We start from the raw sequence: 19,956 nt of genomic DNA, 5'->3' as shown, positions 1-19,956 counted from the left end.
AGCATAAGAAAAGACAAACATCAAAAAAGTAAAATAAAGTTGAACAAAATAGATCAAATTTTATGAGAGTGCAGTTTGTGATTAAGAGGGCATTCCATATAAATCGTGAAAGGATACAAACAAATAGTGTTAAAGAACTGGCTATCCATTTTGGGAGGAAAAAAAATTAGAACCTTACTTTATGCTGCCACATAAATAAATTCCAGGTGAATTAAAAGAGAAAAACATGAAAAAGAAGATTCCAAAGAAATTAAAAGAAAACATATGTGAATATGGTTATAGCCTTGGAATAGCATAGATTTCCTTAAGCAAGGAAGCCATAAAATGGATACATTTGAGTAAATACACATTTAAAACTTTCAACTGGCAAAAGAACCATAATCAAATTTAAAAAACAAACTACAGAAAAAAAACTATCTCCAGCATATATAGCAGACAAAATATTAACAGCCATAACAACAGCACCTATTAGGCAAATAAGAAAGACCAAACCTAATAACATGGACATTTTTTTAAAAGGTCAGATATGAACGATAATTGTAGGGAATGACTGGTAATCATATGAAAATATATTCAACCTCAACAGCTAAAATTTTATTTTTCACCCAGATTGGCAAAAACAAAAGATTAGTAACACTGAATATAGTTGAAGACATGGAGAAATGAAAGCCGTCATTATCAGTTCAGGAGCACAAATGGATATAGCCCTTTTAGACAGAAATTTTATTCTATCAAAATTTTAACTTGCGTTCTCTACAACCCACCAGTTCCATTTCCAATATATTTCAGAAAAATATCCTGAGACAACAAGCAAAAAAGTAGCACAACAATTTCAAAGAAAGAGTTTAAATTGTCCTCATTTCAGGACATAAACAGAGAAACATCCCCATGTGTACAAAGTAGCAAGAACCAAAATGTTTGCTTGAGCAATGCCTGTATTAAGAAAAAACTGGAGGCCGGGAGCAGTGGCTAACATCTGTAATCCCAGCACTTTGGGAGGCCGAGGCAGGTGGATCATGAGGTCAGGAGTTCGAGACCAGCCTGAACAACATGGTGAAACCCCATCTCTACTAAAAATACAAAAAGATTAGCCAGGCCTAGTGGCGGGTGCCTGTAATCCCAGCTACTCGGGAGGCTGAGGCAGGAGAATCGCTTGAACCCAGGAGGCGGAGGTTGCAGTGAGCCGAGATCGCACCACTGCACTTCAGCCCAGGCGACAGTGTGAGACTTCATCTCAAAAAAAAAGGAAAAAGAAAAAGAAAAGAAAAAACTGGAAACCTCAGGGTCAATCAATACATAATGGCACATCCATAAGATGAAAGTTAAAAAGAATAAGACAGCTTAGTAAGCGTAAAGTTTATGCTGGGGTGATGAAATAAGCTTTGGATTTGGATAGTGGTTTTATATAGACATATACATATAACCTGTATCTATATAAAACTGAACAAAAACAAAACTACATATTTCTATAGGTACACATATATATGTGCAGATACCTTTAACATGGTCAGGAAGAATACATCCAAATCATTAACAGGAAAGTGAGATCCAGGGGCAGCGCAAAAGGGAGTGTTTGTTTTAACTGTATTGGGTAAACTTTTTAAGATAAAAATGTACTCATATGTTTACTTCAGTGATTTAAAATTTTAAGACAAAAAATGCATTTATTGACATGGAAAGCTATTCATTCTTTCAATAAATATTTACTGGAAACTTACTATGTGTCGGGCACAATAAAAAAAAAAAATTAGAGATATATCAGTGAAGAAAACAGACCAAAATCTCTGCCTTCATGAAGCTTATATTTTAAGGAAGAAAGTATAATACTTTTTCTAAATGTCGTAAGTGATAGAGCTGGGGAGGAATGACAGTGTGGGGTGGTTAAATCGGGTGGAGAGAAAGGAGGCTTCACTGAGAAGGTAACATACAGACAAAGACTTGAGGGAGCTATAGAAGGAAAGAGCATGCCAGGCAGAGGGAAAAGCCAGCACAAAGGGCCTAAAGAGAGAGCATGTGAGAGTGAGCTATGTTCTAGGAATAGCAGGGAGGCCAGGGTATTGGTGCCAAGTAAGCAAGCAAGAACAAGTAGAAGGAGAAGAGGCAGGAGAGAGGTCAACCTCACACTGCCTGCCACCCCCACGCACCTCTGTGAGCACCCCCGACCTATAGTCCTTAAGGAACCATACTTACCAGGTGACCCTACTCCTCTGGTGGTAACAAAACGTAAGGGCAATGTTGGTGGGAATGTAAAATGATGCAACCACCTGGGAAAACAGTCTGGCAGTTCCTCAATGTTAAACATAGAGTTACCATATGGCCCAGTATTTCACTCCTCAATATATACCCAAGACATATGAAAACATATGTCCAAACATAAACTTGTTCATGAATGTTCATAGCATTATGTATAATAGTCAAAAAATAGAAACAAATCAAATGTATCAACCAATTAATGGATAAGTAAAATGTAATATATCTAATATAATGGAATATTATTCAGCCATAAAAAGAAATGAAGTATGAATACATACTACAACAAGGATAACCTTGAATATATTGTACATGAGAAGACAGACACTAAAGGCCACATATTATATGCTTCCATTTATATAAAATGACCAGAATAGGCAAATTCACAGAGTCAGAGGGTAGATTGTGGTTGCCAAGAGCTGGTAGAGAAAAGGTAATGAATAACGACTACTAATATGTACAGGGTTGCTTTTGGAGGTATTAAAACATTCTAATATTAGACTGTGGTGAGAGTTGTACTATTCTGTGAATAAAAAAAGTATTTAACTGTAAACTTTAAATAAGTGAGTTTCATGGTCTGTGAAATATACCTCAGTAAAACTATAAAAATGGTACTTATATTCAAGGACACAACTGCACTTTTAAATAACATTTCAAATACAGAAGCCAATGACAAAAAAAAAGACAAGATATCTGGGTTACCCTTAGGATATGCAACAGAAGGAGAAAGAAAATAATTTGGCTGTTACTGGTTTGTATCAGTTAAGGTAATGCTATGCTTTAACAGATAAATTTCAATTTTCAATTGCTTAATCCAACAGATATGTATTTCCCACTCAGATGAAGTCCAAACAGGTGTTCCTAATCAGTAGGCAACTCTCCACCATGTGATTATTCATGAAGCCAAAAGCCTTCCGCCACATAGCTCTACCACCGTCAACAAAGTCTTCACAAATCATTCACTGTAGGGGATCACACATGGGAGGTTTTCATGGGACAGACCTAAAAGTGGTACGCCCCTTCCACCCACATTCCATTAATTAAAATCCGGTCACAAGACCCCATTCAACTACAAAGGAAGCTGCAAACTATAGTATGGCACTTACCACCATTAGTAACAGAGTGCTTAAATTAGTATTGACATTCACCAGAACTTATATTAACAGTGAATAGTAGTTATTTTATTTAAAGGAGGCTTTATGAATCAATAGTAGTGATACTATGAACAGTCATGGAATTCTGTCAATAAATATGTACTAAGCACTTATTATCGCCACACCACATTTGTTCTAGGTGAAGAAATATTTTGAAACCTGCCCTCACGAATCTCATAATCTAAAGTGTATAGATAGCCAGCAATAAAATAAATACAGCTGAGCCTTAAACAACATGGGCATGAACTACATGGGTCCACTTACAGATTTTTAAAAATAACTATCTTGGAAAAATTTTTGGAGATTTATGACAATTTGAAAAAACTTGCAGACAAACCATGTAGCTTAAAAATATCAAAAAATTAAGAAAAAGGTGTGTTGTGAATGCATAAAATACATGTACCTATTAGTCTATTTTATCATTTACCACTTTAAAATATATACAAATCTATTATTAAAAGTTAAAAATTATCAAAACTTATACAAACACAGACTGTACATGGTGTCATTCCCAGTCCTGAGAAATGTAAACAAACCTAAAGATGTAGTTTTACATCATAACTACACAAAATTAAGTGTAGTACATATTGCACTACTGCAATCATTTTGCAGCTATCTCTTGTTGCTATTGCCTTGAGCTCAAGTGTTGCGACTATCTCCCTAAAATGCTGTATGACACTAATCATCTCCACGTGAGCAGTTCGTCTCTCCAGTAAAATGCATAAATAATATCACAATAAAAAGTGATCTCCCATGGTTCTTACACATTTTTCATGATGCTTAGTGCAGTACTGTATTTAATAACACCCTAAGACCCATAGAAAGTACCACTAGAGATGCTGGATGTGCTCTCAAGAAGCAGAGAGAAGTGGTGACATTATAAGAAAAAGCTGGATTGCTTGATATGTACAATAGATTGAGGTCTACAGCTCCAGCTGCCTCCATTTCAAGATAAGTAAATCCAGCATAAGGACCATTGTTTAAAAAAAAAAAAAAAAAGCAAAGGAAATTTGTGAAGCCATCACTGCAGCTACGCCAACAGGTGCAAAAACCTCGCATTTTGTGTGAATTATGTTTCTATCTCATGTTGAAAATGCAGCTTTTATGTGGGTGCATGACTGCTGTCGAAAGGCATACCTATAAACTTTCATATGATTTGAGAAAAAGCAAAGTCATTATATGACAACTTAAAGTAAAAGAAAGGTGAAGGAGGCCGGGCGCGGTGGCTCATGCCTGTAATCCCAGCACTTTGGGACGCCGAGGCGGGTGGATCACCTGAGGTGGGGAGTTTGAGACCAGCTTGACCAACATGGAGAAACCCCATCTCTACTAAAAATACAAAATTAGCCAGGCGTGGTGGCACATGCCTGTAATCCCAGCTACTCATGAGGCTGAGGCAAGAGAATCACTTGAACCTGGGAGGCAGAGGTTGCAGTGAGCTGAGATCGTGCCACTGCACTCCAGCATGGGCAACAAGAGCGAAATTCCATCTCAGAAAAAAAAAAAAAAAAAAGGTGAAGGATCTAAAGCTGAAGGATTTAATGCCAGCAAAGGATGGTTTGATAATTTTAGAAAGTGGTTTGGCTTTAAAACTTTAATAGGAGAAGCAGCTTCTGCTGACCAACAGGCAGCAAATGAGTTCCCCAATGCCAGTAAGAAAATCATTGAGGAGAAAGGATTTCCACCTGAATAGGTTTCTGTGGGATTTTTTTGAGACAGGGTCTTGTTCTGTCACCCAGGCTGGAGTGCAGTGGCATGAGCTCGGATCACTGCAACCTCCACTTCCCAGGCTCAAGCAATCCTCTCACCTCAACCTTCCTAGTAGCTAGGCATGTGCCACCATGCTCAGCTAATTATTTTTTACCTTTCTGCAGAGATGAGGTCTCACTACATTGAGCAGACTAGTCTGGAACTCCTGGGCGCAAGCAATCCTCCCATCTTGGCCTCTCAAAATGCTGGGATTTCAAGAATGAGCCACTGCACCCAACCTGAACAGGTTTTTAATGCTGATGAAAGTGCTCTATTTTGGGGGAAAATGTGCTACAAAGGACATTAATTAGTAAGGAGAAGAAAGCACCCGGATTTAAGGGCGGAAAGGATAGGCTAACTTGACTATTTTGAGCAAGTGCAGTTGGGTTTGTAATCAGGACAGCCCGCTAACCCCCACACCTCGAAGGGAAAAGATAAAAGCCAGCTGCTAGTCTTTTGGTTGTACATTAAGGCCTGGACAACAAGAACACTTTTTCTGAACTGGTTCCATCAATGATTTGTCCCTGAAGTCAGGAAGTACCTTGCCAGTAAGGGTCTGCTTTTTAAAGTTCTTTTGATATTTGACAATGCCCCCAGCCACCCATGAGTTCAACTCACCCCATGAGTTCAACACCAAAAGTGGTGAAGGGCGTCTACTTGCTCCCAAACACAATGTCTCCAATTCAGTCTCTAGATCAGGAGTTCATAAGGGCCTTTAAGGCTCATTACACACATTCCTTTATGGAAAGGACTGTCAACACCATGCAAGAGAACCCTGATAGAACATCATGAAAGTCTGGAAGGATTACACTATTGAAGATTCCATTGTTATAGAAAAAGTCCTGAAAGCCATCAAGCCTGAAATAATAGACTCCTGCTAGAGAAAAGTGTCCAGATGTCCTACATAACTTCACAGGATTGACAACAGAGCCAATCACGAAAATCATGAAAGAGGTTGCAGATACGGCCAAAAAGGTCGGAGGTGAAGGGTTAAGATACAGATCATGGGCCGGACGCGGTGGCTCACGCCTGTAATGCCAGCACTTTGGGAGGCCGAGGTGGGCAGATCACTTGAGTTCAGGAGTTCCAGACAGGCCTGGCCAACAAGGTGAAACCTCGTCTCTATTAAAAATACAAAAATTAGCCGGACGTGGTGGCATATGCCTGTAATCCCAGCTACTCAGGAGGCTAAGGCAGGAGAATCGCTTGAACCCAGGAGGCGGAGGTTGAAGTAAGCTGAGATCGCGGCACTGCACTCCAGCCTGGGCAACAGAGCAAGACTCTCACCTCAAAAAAAAAAAAAAGATATAGATCGTGGAGAAATTCAAGAGCTAATACACAGCACACCAGAGGAATTAACAGAAGACGACTTGAGGGAAATGAATAATTCCAAAACCAGTGCCAATAAGGAAGAAGATGTAGAAGAAGCAGTGCCAGAAAATAAATCAACATTGACAATCTGGCAGAAGGGTTTGGATTACTCAGGACTGCTTTTATGACACAAGCCCTCTATGATATGGCACTGAAACTAAGGCAAACAGTGGAAGAAGAGTTGATACCATATAGAAACAGTTTTAGAGAAAAGAAAAAGCAAACATTCAGAGAGAAATTATAATGTATTTCTGCAAAGTTACACCAAGTGTACCTGCCCCTCTTGCCTTCCTTTCTGCCTCCTCCCCTCTTCCACCTGTGGCACCCTGAGACAGCAACACCAACCTCTCCTCTTACTCCTCCTCAGCCTACTCAACGTGAAGATGACAAGGATGAAGACCTTTGTGATGATCCACTTCCACTCAGTGAAGAGTCAATATTAATATATTTTCTCTTCCTTATGATTCTCTTTGTAACAGTTTTTCTCCAGCTTACTCTATTGTAAGAAAACAGTACGTAATATATAACATATAAAATACGTGTTGATTGACTGCTTATGTTATTGGTAAGGCTTCTGGTCAACAGTAAGCTATTAGTAAAGTTTTTGAGAAGTCAAAAGTTATATGCAGATCTTCAACTGCGTGTGGGGTCAACACCCCTGTGTTGTTCAAGGGTCAACTATAATATGTGTGTTGAATGAAAACAAATGTTAGGAGAAAAAAACTGAACAAGGGAGGAGGACAGGGAGTCCTACTTTTAACAGAGTGATCAAAGTCTTAGTGTTGAGGTAACACGAAACACCACCAGAGGGAAATGAGGAAGGGAGCCATGTGGGTACGTGTGGAAGAATATTCAAGGCAGAAAAACAAAAAGAGCAAAGTCTCTGAAGTGGGAGCTTGTGTGGCGTATCTGAGGTCACAGTGGTTGGAACAAAATGATCACAGCAGAGATGCTAGGAGATGAACTCAGGAAGCTATCAGGGAGTCATATTTTATATGAACTTGCAGGCTGCTGTGAAGATTTTGGCTTTGGGGAAGCCATTGAAGGATTCTGAGCAGAGGAGGAACATAATTTGATTTATCTTTTAAAAGGCTCACTCTGCAGCTATGTGAGAACAAAGCAAGAGCAGAAGCAGGAAGACCAATTAAAAAGACCACAGAATAATCCATGTGAAAGGTGTTGGTGACTAGGTCCAGGACAGGAGAAGTGAAAATGTGGAGGAAGATGTAAGATGGATTTGGGGTATGAGAGAAAGAGCAGTATCTGGGCTGACTGAAGTTTCTGGCTTAAGCAACTGGAAGGACAGAACTGACACTTATGCAAAAAGGGAAGTCTGAAGTAGGAATGGTTTGAGGAAGAAAAATTATGATGAGCTTCAGTGCAAAATAGGGCAATATGATTACTTCTCTCACCACTAAAGGTTTGCTCTTGGAGTTTTCAGGAAAATGTTTTCAATCAACAAAAGTATAATTATTACACCCCTTATCTGTGTAGTGTCTCGAATTTATAAGCTTTTTTTCACCCACGATGCTTCATCTGAACATCATAAAAAACTCTTTTAGACAGCAAGAATGGGGCCAATTCTTTTTTTTTGCCCCTTGGGAACCTCCTTGTCGGTTTCAATCCCATCTTACATTTCACCTTCTCTAGGTTTACCAGTCAGCCTTGAAGGCATTTCCCCATAGCAATTCAGTAATTTATGCTGCTTTATTTTTTAAAATTCCAATTTCAACACCCATATACTTTCCAATACAGGCACTTCAATGACAAATTTTCTAGCTTTCTTTAATGCATGTCTTTCAATAATCTCAGGCATAAATAATCTTTAAAAATTCATACTATAATGAATACGATATTGAATATAGGTAATATATATTATTATAATATATAATGAATACTATACTAAATATTATGAATATATATATATTTTTTCATACTGTAATGATTCATACTATAATGAGTTTGGAAATCTCAGGCTGACCACCCTATAAAATCCCTGGTCCACAGTTGGCTAAGTATGACCACTTCACAGCCCTGCTTCCTTAGCAATTACTGATTAGTACCAGGATACTGAGCACCTCCTTTTTGCCAGATACCAAGACAACTAAATTGCAGTTTTGAAATTACCCTTCACTGTACCAAAATAAGTCAAAAGCATTTAAAATCATTTCTTTATCCTTATATTATCTTATAGGCTGGAACGGTAGCTCTTCCAGAGTTCAAATATGGTTACATTTTCATCAATTAAATGCTTTATTTATGGTAGCCAGTAACATGAGCACATGTTGAAACAGTATGTCTTTGTTCTGATTAAATCAGGAGCTATCTGATTCACCAACACAAGCACTGTCAAAACGTACCAATTCCAATAGTATTATAGAAAGATTATAGGAAAAGACTATGTTCAGTTATGAAAAGACTTGAAATTATTCTGTAATTTCACGGTTGCTGTTTCTCAGCTTTCTCGTGTCAAGTCACAGATCAGAAACTTCATTTCAATAGAACAAATGCTTGTTAACCATTTATCAAGAAAAAAGAAAAGATTTGAGTACCTACTATGTATGTGCCTGGAACTTTTTATGTATTGTATACTAAGTAATTAGGCACACAGAACACTGTCCAACACATGGTAAGCTTAATAGTTGAGTGTTTATTATTTTTTAATGGTCTCTTATTTAATCCTAGCTATTCTGCTTAACTCATACAATGATAACTCCATTTTACAGATGAGGAAAAGTTAACATGTCAGTTCATATACAGTCATGCATCGATTAATAATGAGGATATGTTCTGAGAAATTTGTTGTTTGGCAATTTTGTCATTATTCGAACATCATAGGGTGTACTTACACAAACGCAGATGGTGCGGCCTACTATACACCTAGGCTATACGGTACAGCCTATTGCCCCTAGGCTACAAACCTGTAGGCAACTGTAACACAATGGTAAGTATTTGTGTATCTAAACATAGGAAAGGTGTAGTCAAAATATGTCATAAAAGATAAAAAATGAGGCCAGGCGCAGTGGCTCATGCCTGTAATCCCAGCACTTTGGGAGGCCAAGGCGGGCAGATCACTTGGGGTGAAGAGTTTGAGACCAGCCTGGCCAACATGGTGAAATCCCGTCTCTACTAAAAATACAAAAATTAGCTCGGTGTGGTGGTGGGCGCCTGTAGTCCCAGCTACTCAGGAGGCTGAGGCAGGAGAATTGCTTGAACCTGGGAGGCGGAGGTTGCAGTGAGCCGAGATCATGCCACTACACTTCAGCCTGGGCAACAGAGTGAGACTCCGTCTCAGGAAAAAAAAAAAAAAAGATAAAAAAATGGAACACTTATACAGAGCACTTACCATGAACGGAACTTGCAGGACTGGGAAGTTGTTCTGGGTGAGTCAGTGAGTGGTGAGTGAATGTGAAGGCCTGGGATATTACTGTATACTACTGTAGACTTTCTAAACACTGTACATGTAGGCTACACTAAATTTGTTTTAAGAATACTTTTCCTCCTTCAATAAAAATTAACCTTAGCTTACTGTAACTTTATAAACTTTTTGATTTTTAAAATTTTTTTTACTTTCTTGTAATAACACATAGCTTAAAATACAAACACTGTATAGCTGTACAAAAATATTTTTTCAGTCGGGTGCCATGGCTCACATCTGTAATCCAATACTTTGGGAGGCCGAAGTGGACGGGTGACCTGAGGTCAGCAGTTTGAGACCACCCTGGCCAACATGGCAAAACCCCATCTCTACTAAAAATACAAAAAAAAAATTAGTCGGGCGGGCATGGTGGCAGGTGATTGTAGTCCCAGCTACTCGGGAGGTTGAGGCAGGGGAATCGCTTTAACCTGGGAGGCGGAGGTTGCAGTGAACCGAGATCGCGCCACTGCACTTTAGCCTGGTGACAGAGCTAAAAAAAAAAAAAAAAAAAAAAATTAGCAGGGTGTGGTGGCGAGTGCCTGTAATACCAGCTACTCAGGAGGCTGAGGCAGGCGAATCGCTTGAACCTGGGAGGTGGAGGTTGCAGTAAGCCGAGATCGTGCCACTGCTCTCCAGTCTGGGCGAGAGTGAGACTCCGTCTCAAAATATATATATATATTTTTTTCTTTATATCCTTATTCTATAACTTTTTTCTATTAACTTTTTATTTACTTTTTAAAACTTTTTGTTAAAAACTAACACAACAGCCTAGGCCTACACAGCACCAGGATCATCAATATTGTTGTCTTTCAACTCCACATCCTGTCCCACTGGAAGATCTTCGGGAGCAATAACATGCATGGAGCTGCCATCTCCTTGATAACAATGCTTCCTTCTGGAATACCTCCTGAAGGACCTGTCTGAGGCTGGCTTACCGTTAATTTTTTTTTTAATAAGTAAAAGGCATATACTCTAAAATAATGATTAAAAACTACAGTAAATAAACCACAGTTATTTATTATGATCAAGTATTATGTACTGTACATAACTATATGTGTTATGCTTTTATACAACTGCCAGTGAGGTTTATTTACACCAGTACCACAACAAATACGAGTAGGTATCTCACTATGACTTTAGGATGGCTACTACATCATCATTAGGCCATAGGAATTTTTCAGCTCCATTATAATTGTATGGGACCACTGTCATATATACAGGCCACCACTGACTGAAACACCATCATGCCATGCATGACTGTAGATAGGAAGGAGCAGGGGCAGCATTTGAACCCTCATCTGATTCCAGAGCCTGCTCCTTAGTCTTTCTGGGCTCTGGGGCTTTTCTTGGAGCTCAGAAAATACAAGGATAATTGTGAGGTATGTCTTATACCATAGAGTGATGGCCCTAGATGATCTACACTCAAGTTGTTTTATTCATTCATTCATTTATCTTCTAAGTTCCATACTGTTCTACTTAGAATGGTGAGTAACCAAGAGTCTGGATGGCACCTAGACAGATGCTGCCATCTATAAGCTTCTAAAACCTTATTCTAGTAGGGCCCTAAAACAGATTAATTCATATGAAAGGATACAGTACACATTTTTAAATTACAACATATTTCCTTATTAATTCTTTAATGGAATGGAATAACACTGAATTAAGAATGGAATAACACTGAATTTAGCCAAAAGGCTAAAAAAAATCAGTGTAATAAACAGCCATCATCAAAAACGTCAGAATCATCAGGAAAGCATAAAAAACAAAGTCTTTCCCCAAGGCAGTAAGAGGCTCTGCCTCAACCCAGAAGAGAGCTGAGGGGAAGTTAACTTAGAGAGACCCTTGGGAGGTCCAATCACTCACCAAACTTTAACTTGTGATTATAAGGCAGGATGCTCTGGGGATTTTGCTGCTTTGTATTGTTACATTAAACATACAAGCATTTTCAAAAGCTCTATGTTAGAATTTAAAGATGCCTAGACTATAGACACATATGCTGTACAACTAATTCACTGGAATTTTTTAAGTTTAAGGCCCTGTAAGAACTAGATTATCAGTTATAAATATTGAGAACTTTTGGATAGGCTACCACCCCTCAAAAATCACAACAGGCAACCATACAGGTCAGTCCCTCAAGAACCTGTCCCTCAAGAACGCCTCCCAACTCCAGGGTAATGCTGCTGCGAGGGTATCCTCGGGGAAACACAATGGTGAATGTCTGCTGCAACACACTGAGCCAATACCTAAGAGGCATGCTGAACATTTAAAAACAAATGATAGCAGGAACAAGTATTAGTTATTTAGAAAAAGTATAAATTATTTAGAACACAAAACAACTCTTCAGGAGCTTTTAAAATAAGTGCTTCCAAAAAAGGAGTAAATCTCTGGTTACTACTAGAGATGTACTACATAACACATTAAATCTGTAAAATAATTTGGCACAAAAAGTTAAATAGACATGAGAAAAAAACAGCCTAGGTTATGATAATTAATTAGGAATCTAAACAGACTCATATGCAAGATGTAAAACCCAAACCCTAACTGGCAGAATAGCAGTCTACTTACTTACCTGTTATTTCCAAAGCGCAGCAGGACACTTGGCAGCCTTCTGTTTGGTTAGTATTAGACCCTAGTCACACCTTAATAGTTGTTTTTATAGATTTCAGTACCCCCACATCTTTTAATCTAACATATGTAAACATTCTCTGAAAACCAAAAGTATCTATGTTAAATATATAGAAATTTTTGGTTAAATTTCTGTACCTGTTAAACAGAAAGATTCCTCTTCCTGATTTCTTTTCTCCACTTTTCTATTCTTTCCTTAAAAATAATCTGGTTTCTTTCCTACCACTAATTTATTATTTTGTGAACTTAAATGCAATATTACAAAGGTGGCCAGTTTTCTAAGATTAGGACTTACCAATTCCACTTTACAGCGCTTAGTACAAAATTATTGGTATTATTTTCAATCCTTAATAATACTATGTTACTAATGGTCATGTTTTCATGTGTTATAAGAAACATGCCTTTTGGGAGGCTGAGGCAGGAGAATGGTGTGAACCTGGGAGATAGAGCTTGCAGTGAGCTGAGATTGCGCCACTGCACTCCAGCCTGACTCCATCTCAAAAAAAAAAAAAGAAAAAAGAAAGAAAGAAAGAAACATGCCTTCCATAAAACTATTCCCACTAATGTTCATGTTTTATAAGAAAAAAATAAGGCCAGGTGCGGTGGCTCACACCTGTAATCCCAACACTTTGGGAGGCTGAAGTGGGCAGATCACGAGGTCAGGAGACAGAGAATAGCCTGGCTAACACGGTGAAATGCTGTCTCTACTAAAAATACAAAAATTAGCTGGGCATGGTGGCGCGTGCCTGTAGTCCCAGCTACTTGGGAGGCTGGGAGAATCGCTTGAACCCGGGAGGCAGAGGGTGCAGTTAGCCGAGATCGCGCCACTGCACTCCAGCCTAGTGACAGAGCTAGACTCCATCTCAAAAAAAAAAAAAAAAAAAGAAAAAGAAAAAAATAGTGTTTACATAATGTATAATTTCTTTCAGTCTTGGACAAAACTATCATTGAAACAGACAGGTGCCTGAAGTCATCCAAACAGGCCGACAAGAATTTAAAACTTCATTATTTGCAAATTAACAACGCAAAAGGTAGGCTTGAGGCAGACAATTGGTTACTAATGTCTCCTTCAAAGGGAAAAAATTTCCAGCTCCATCTATTAAAACTGTTCGGATATATTCCAAAGGCTAGTTGTCTTTTAGGATTTTTCTTGGGAGGGGTTGTTATTTCAATTGTTGCATTTAAACTGTTCAAAAAATAAATGGGCTTAGTTGGTCAAAACACAACCACTCACTCAGGAAAAACATCATCATAAAGGTAAAAATAACTCAAAGCATACACCCAAAGTCATTAAAAGGTTTTTCCTCAGTTTTCTCTTATAGGATGTGAGATAAATGCAGTATTATTCTCTATTAAAGTATAAAAGACAACTGGACTCAGTTGTTTAACTCACATTAAATTCCTCCAAAATGGTATTTTGAAGAATATCACAGGCTCAGCCACATCAAGTTTGGAATTTTGTGACACAGAGTCAGATGACAGAACACTCAGTCCTTCCTGACTTGGAAACCAAAACCAAATGCTTGAAGAGACTTAACGTCAAATCTAACTATGCAAAGTCTTAAGTTTACTTCAATTTCATCTCAAAGCAATCTTTAAAGAAAAAAAATCAATAAGCCATTCAAACACCAGAATACTACTTTTCTCGGAATCTTTAACAAAACATCAAACAAATTCAGACTATTGGACAGTTAAACTTCAAAGAGCCACCTTAATATTTGAAAACATCAAGAAAAAGTTGAGCAAGAAAGAGAGGAAAGGGAGGGAGAGAAGAAGGAAAGAAGGATGGATGGAAAGAAGGAAGGAAGGAAAAGTTTTCTCAACTTTAACAAATACTATTATCAAAACTAAGGAGTTTCGGCCTTGGGAATTCAGACATTATGCATAAAGCAAGGAAATAAACTTAATGAACAAACATGACTACTATGGAGTGATGTCAACCTTGCAATTTTGGAGAGATATTAATGGTGGGGTGAAGTATAAAGAGAATAATTTTTTCACTTCAAATGATTAGTAATGAAGTTCAACATATAAACATTTTTTGTTTGCTCATTTTTTCCCAAATAACTACTTTACACCCACATTACTGTCTCATTTGCAAACGTCTGCATAGTATCTTCAGCAACTATACCTAGCACTGCACCTTTACATACATTAAGCCAGCTGCCCGGATGATTTTTTAAAATTGCTCTTTGTTTCACTGAATAACTGAGGCTGGTGACTCTAAAAGTTAGAAAAAACTTTAATAAGTAACACCCAGTCCAACGGTCCTCAGCAGTTCTGTTATACACACCATTCCCATGTGCCAACATTTCCACAAATAACAACAGCTCTCCATTACCCTACAGTGCTTTTATAGAGAATTCTTCCCTACCTGCTGTGATTTGAATGTTGTATCCCACCCAAAATTCACATGCTGAAACTTCTTTTTTTTTTTGAGATGGAGTTTCGCTCTTACTGCATAGGCTGCAGTGCAGTGGCACGATCTCAGCTCACTGCAACCTCCACCTCTTGGGTTCAAGCAATTATCGTGCCTCAGCCTCCAGAGTAGCTGGGACTACAGGGAGGTGCCACCACGCCTGGCTAATTTTTGTATCTTTAGTAGAGACGGGGTTTCACCATGTTGGCCAGGCTGGTCTCGAACTCTTGACCTCAGGTGATCCACCCACCTCGGCCTCCCAAAGTGCTGTGATTACGGGCGTGAGCCACCTCGCCCAGCCTGCACGTTGAAAGTTAATCCCTAATATGACAGTATTAAGACATGGGGCCTTTCAGGAAGTGATTGGATCAATGCCATTATAAGAAGCTTCTGAGAGCTGCCTGCCCCTTCTTGCTCTCACATTCCCTTCCACCTTCTACCACATGAGGATGCACCATCAATGAGGAATGGCACCTCCCCAGACACTAAATCTGCCAGCACCTTGATTTTGCACTTCTCAGACTCCAGAATAGTGAGAAAATAAGTTTCTATTATTCATAAGTTACTGAGTCTCAGGTGTTCTGTCATAGCAGCACAAATGACTAAAACATCATCCATCCCCGAGGAAGAGGTTGTCCATTTCTGTGTTCCAACACCCTCAATGACACAGGGATAAAAAAACTCCCACGACTACCTTCTAGGATAATCTATTCCACTTCTAAGCAGCTCCGCCACAAAGCCTGTCCTTAACTTGCTGCCGAGTCCCTATGGCTTCTGCCCATTGCTGCTGCCCACTCAGAATGAGTCTGTGCTCATTCACTCACACATAGCCCTTCACATAGCTGAGAGAACTAACATTCATCAACTGTTCTTCCTAAGCAGGTCCTGAGTTGCCTCACCTTCCTAGTCCCTCCTCTAAAATACATTCCAGTTTTTCTGCAGTGCAAAACAGAATACAAAAGAATACTGTTTATAATACAAAGGATAAGTGTTTGAGGATGGACACCTCTATTTTACGTTATGTGATTATTATACATTGTATGTCTGTATCAAAACATCTCACACACCCCATAAATATATACACCTCTATGTAGCCACAAAAATTAAAATAAAAAATTTTTAAAAAATAATAAATTAAAATGTTAAAGTGATTTTGATTTCTGCCTTATATCGTGTATTTCTGTGACTAGGCAAAACAGGTCATGGGTAAATCTGCTCAGTTAATTAGACTTTGATATTGAGATCTCGGTAATCAGTCTTAATGGAACAAAAACTACTCCTTCCTCAGTATGTTTCCTTAAACTAACCAATAATTTTATAAAAGAAGATCATCTTTCAGAAGGAAAAACTAAGAGAAATCATAGGTGGGTTAGCACACTCCACAATGTAAAGGAAACAATAAATATACATTCCCATGCAGAATTCAATTCTCTCCCTTCAAAACTACCACAGCATTTTGTGGGACCCTCTAGAAGAGCATTTCGCCTGGAGTGATTCAGGCCTACCTGCTCCTCAGGGTCTGGGCCCCACCTTCATCTTTCTCTATGATTTTACACTGTGCCTGACAGTGGTGAGCTTGCAACTTCTGTCTGAATGAAACTGATCAGGAGTAGTTCTGGCAGCTATTTAGAAAGAACTGGAGTCTTAACACTCATTATTTATCATACTCATCCTTTAATTTAAAAGAGGGCCAAGAAAACTAAATTATTTAAAGATTTCCCAATTTCTGAAAATATAATGCTGTATCAGTTGTTTTTTGTTTTTTTAAAAAACAGCTCAAAAAATAGCACATAGAGCGGGTAAAAAGGGTAGGAAAAATTTTTTTCTATGCAAAAGCCTTAACATTTATAAAATTCAACCAAAACCCCATAAAAAACATGTAGTTTTTGCACTGTGTAGTCCATATGCTAAATGGACATGTTTGGTTACACGTTTCTTGAGCAGTACTTTTTATTTGTAGCAAAGCTATTACATCTTATACATTATATTACACGTAAAAGTCCATTTTAAACCAAATTACTTCAAAATTTGACCTATATTACATCTGGCACAGACTAGCTGTTCTGCTATACTGTTTAAATGCCTGCTATATTCACAGCAGTTACTTTATAAAACACATAACCTTTATGTGCTAGCAGTAAATTTCTATACCTTTAAGGGATAATTCTAGGCTAATCAATTAGTATACCAATCTTCCCTATCCCCGACCCCATTCATTCACTTGGCGCTGACCATGCTAAGCATCTGCTACATATAACTCCTGGTAGGAGGTACAACTATGTAGAAACACTACAAAGTTACTGTGACAGTATTTAAAACAGATGCACTGACAGCCAAAAAAAGGGGAAAAAATATCCCATACAAAAATTCTGAAAACAGAGTTAAGATACAAAAGAAAAATAATAACAGTAAAATAGCAACAGCTCAATATAGTTTATGTCAATTTTGTAACTTTTCTTATTTATACACAAGATCAAGGAAAGAACAGAAAATCCTTTTATAACAATAAAACAGTATAAGAGACAGAAGCATCATAAGTCAAAGCTAAAAAAAAGCAATCAATTATTATATACTCATTACAAAATAATACACTGGGAAAAGGTCACAATTGTAATTGGCTCTTATAAAGCAGTAATTCAGGATATATACAGTTTATGACTGTAAAGCACATCTTTATAATACAAGTAGAACACTTTCATACAGTTTCCAACAGAAGGGTTTATTCATAAGCCATTACTGCAGAGGAAAACAACAACAGACAAATCCTCAACCTGCTAATAAGTTCAAACTGTTTGCCAATTCAACTGGGAAATAACACATTAGAAAAAATACCCACTTGTTAACAAAGTCATTGCATTTGTAACTAAAGAGATCACACACAACTGTGCCATCTGGTCACAAAACAGAAGATAAGGACAAGTTTCTTTTTATAAAAGTATTCCAGCTAATAAATGATGAAGGAATGACAGACTCTCTATTAAATTACTGGATCTGGGTGTTGACCATCAATAACAGAGACACATCAATCACAAGAGACAACCTGAAACATTATGTGCCTCTTAATGGAAGAACACAACACCAACTATTGAACTATCTTCCAAAAAAAATCAAACTTGAATCTGATTGAGCTTATAAACACCATAGAGAAGTTAGAGGAACATGTTTGTTTGTTTTTTGAGACGGAGTCTCGCTCTGTGGCCCAGGGTGGAATGCAGTGGGGCCATCTTGGCTCACCGCAATCTCCGCCTCTTGGATTCAAGCAATTCTCCGGCCTCAGCCTCCCAAAGTAGCTGAGATTACAGGTGTGCACCATCACGCCCAGCTAATTTTTATATTTTTAGTAGAGATGGGGTTTCACTGTGTTGGCCGGGCTGGTCTCAAACTCCTGACCTCAGGTGATCTGTCCACCTTGGCTTCCCAAAGTGCTGGGATTACAGGCATGAGCCACCGTGCCCCGCCTAGAGGAACATGTTAACCACCACAATGGTGAGCCAATCAGCAAAATCAAACTCTGGAAAACACCGTTAAGACAAACTACCTGGTTTTATCAAACAAATTGGAAAGAAAAAAAGAGCAAGAAATTGAAAAGGACACTATAGGTTAAAAGAGATTTAAAATGAAATCTTATAAACAATTTGAAAAAAATCTATTCACTGTAGCATCAAGAGAGAAAGAAAGAAAAGAAAGCAAGAAAAAAAAGGAAAAGGAAAGAAAAGGAAAAGAAAAGCCTGTACACTGAAACTGGAAAATATGGCTTAGTTAACTAAAAAAATACCTAAATAAATGGAGAGGCATACCATATTCACGGACTAAAAGATCCAAAGATGCCAAAGGTAATTCCATGGAAATGGAAAAAGGACAGTATTTTCAACAAATGGTACAGAAACAACTGGATATCCACATGGACAAAAACGAACCTCAACCTTACCTCATACCATACATAAAAACTCAAAATGGACCATAAACCTAAATGTAAGAGCCAATATTTTTTAACATCCAGAAAAAGAAAATAGAAAATCTTTCTGAGCTTGGACTGGCAAAGAATTTTTATTTTTATTTTGAGGCAGGGTCTTGCTCTGTCGCCAAGTTTGGAATGCAATAGGCACGATCACTGCTCACTGCAGCCTTGACCTCCTGGGCTCAAACAATCCTCCCATTCTCAGCCTACTGAGTAGCTAGGACTACAGGCACATGCCACCATGCCTTGCTAAATTTGTTTATGTTTTGTAGAGAAGTGGTCGAAGTGGTCTCACTATGCTGCCACGCTGGTCTCAAACTCCTAAACTCAAGTGATCCTTCTGCCTCAGCCTCCCAAAGTGCTGGGATTACAAGTGTGAGCTACTGCACCCAGCCTGGCAAATAACTTTAAAACATGATACCAGAAAAAGCACCAACAATAAATTGGGACTGTATCAAAGTTTAAAACGTTTGCTCTTCAGGCCGGGTGCCACCCCCCAGCTCACGCCTATAATCCTAGCACTTTGGGAGGCTCAGGCGGGTGGATCACCTCAGGTCAGGAGTTCAAGACCAGCCTGGCCAACATGGCGAAACCCCGTCTCTACTAAAAATACGAAAATTAGCCAGGACAGTGGTATGTGCCTGTAGTCCCAGTTACTTAGGAGGCTGAGGCAGGAGAATCACTTGAACCCGGTAGGCGGAGGTTGCAGTGAGCTGGGATCACACCACTGCATTCCAGCCTGGGCGACAGGGTGAGACTCCATCTCAAAAAAAAAACAAAACTTTCGCTCTTCAAAGACACAATGAAGAAAAAAGACAAGCCAGAGGCTTAAAAAGAAAATTTTTTGCAAAACATATACCTAATATGGATTTATATCAAAAAGCTCTTAAAAATAAACAATCCTCTTTTTTTTTTGAGACAGGGTCTCCCTCTGGTCACTGGGCTGCAGTGCAGTAGCACCATCTTGGCTCACTGCAGCCTCAACCTCCTGGGTTCAAGTGATCCTCCTGCC

The 19,956-nt window shown here is 38.6% G+C and overlaps 1 protein-coding gene across 8 annotated transcripts in view; it reads right to left on the bottom strand.

The window, feature by feature from the left end:
* Positions 1–19,956, bottom strand: part of SFMBT1 (Scm like with four mbt domains 1) — a 146,697-nt gene that overhangs the window by 76,609 nt on the left and 50,132 nt on the right. The window contains exon 2 of one of the 8 annotated variants that reach the window (XM_063661065.1): positions 9,871–10,432. The exons of 6 other annotated variants lie outside the window; for them this stretch is intronic. The gene's annotated coding sequence lies outside the window, so the exon portion shown is untranslated. Of the gene's footprint in view, positions 1–9,870; positions 10,433–19,956 lie in introns of those variants that run through there. One more of the 8 variants, XM_063661066.1, reaches the window with a different exon arrangement.

Source organism: Pongo pygmaeus, chromosome 2, assembly GCF_028885625.2.
Source record: "Pongo pygmaeus isolate AG05252 chromosome 2, NHGRI_mPonPyg2-v2.0_pri, whole genome shotgun sequence".
Lineage (NCBI taxonomy): Eukaryota > Metazoa > Chordata > Mammalia > Primates > Hominidae > Pongo > Pongo pygmaeus.
This window is presented reverse-complemented; position numbering and strand designations above follow the sequence as displayed.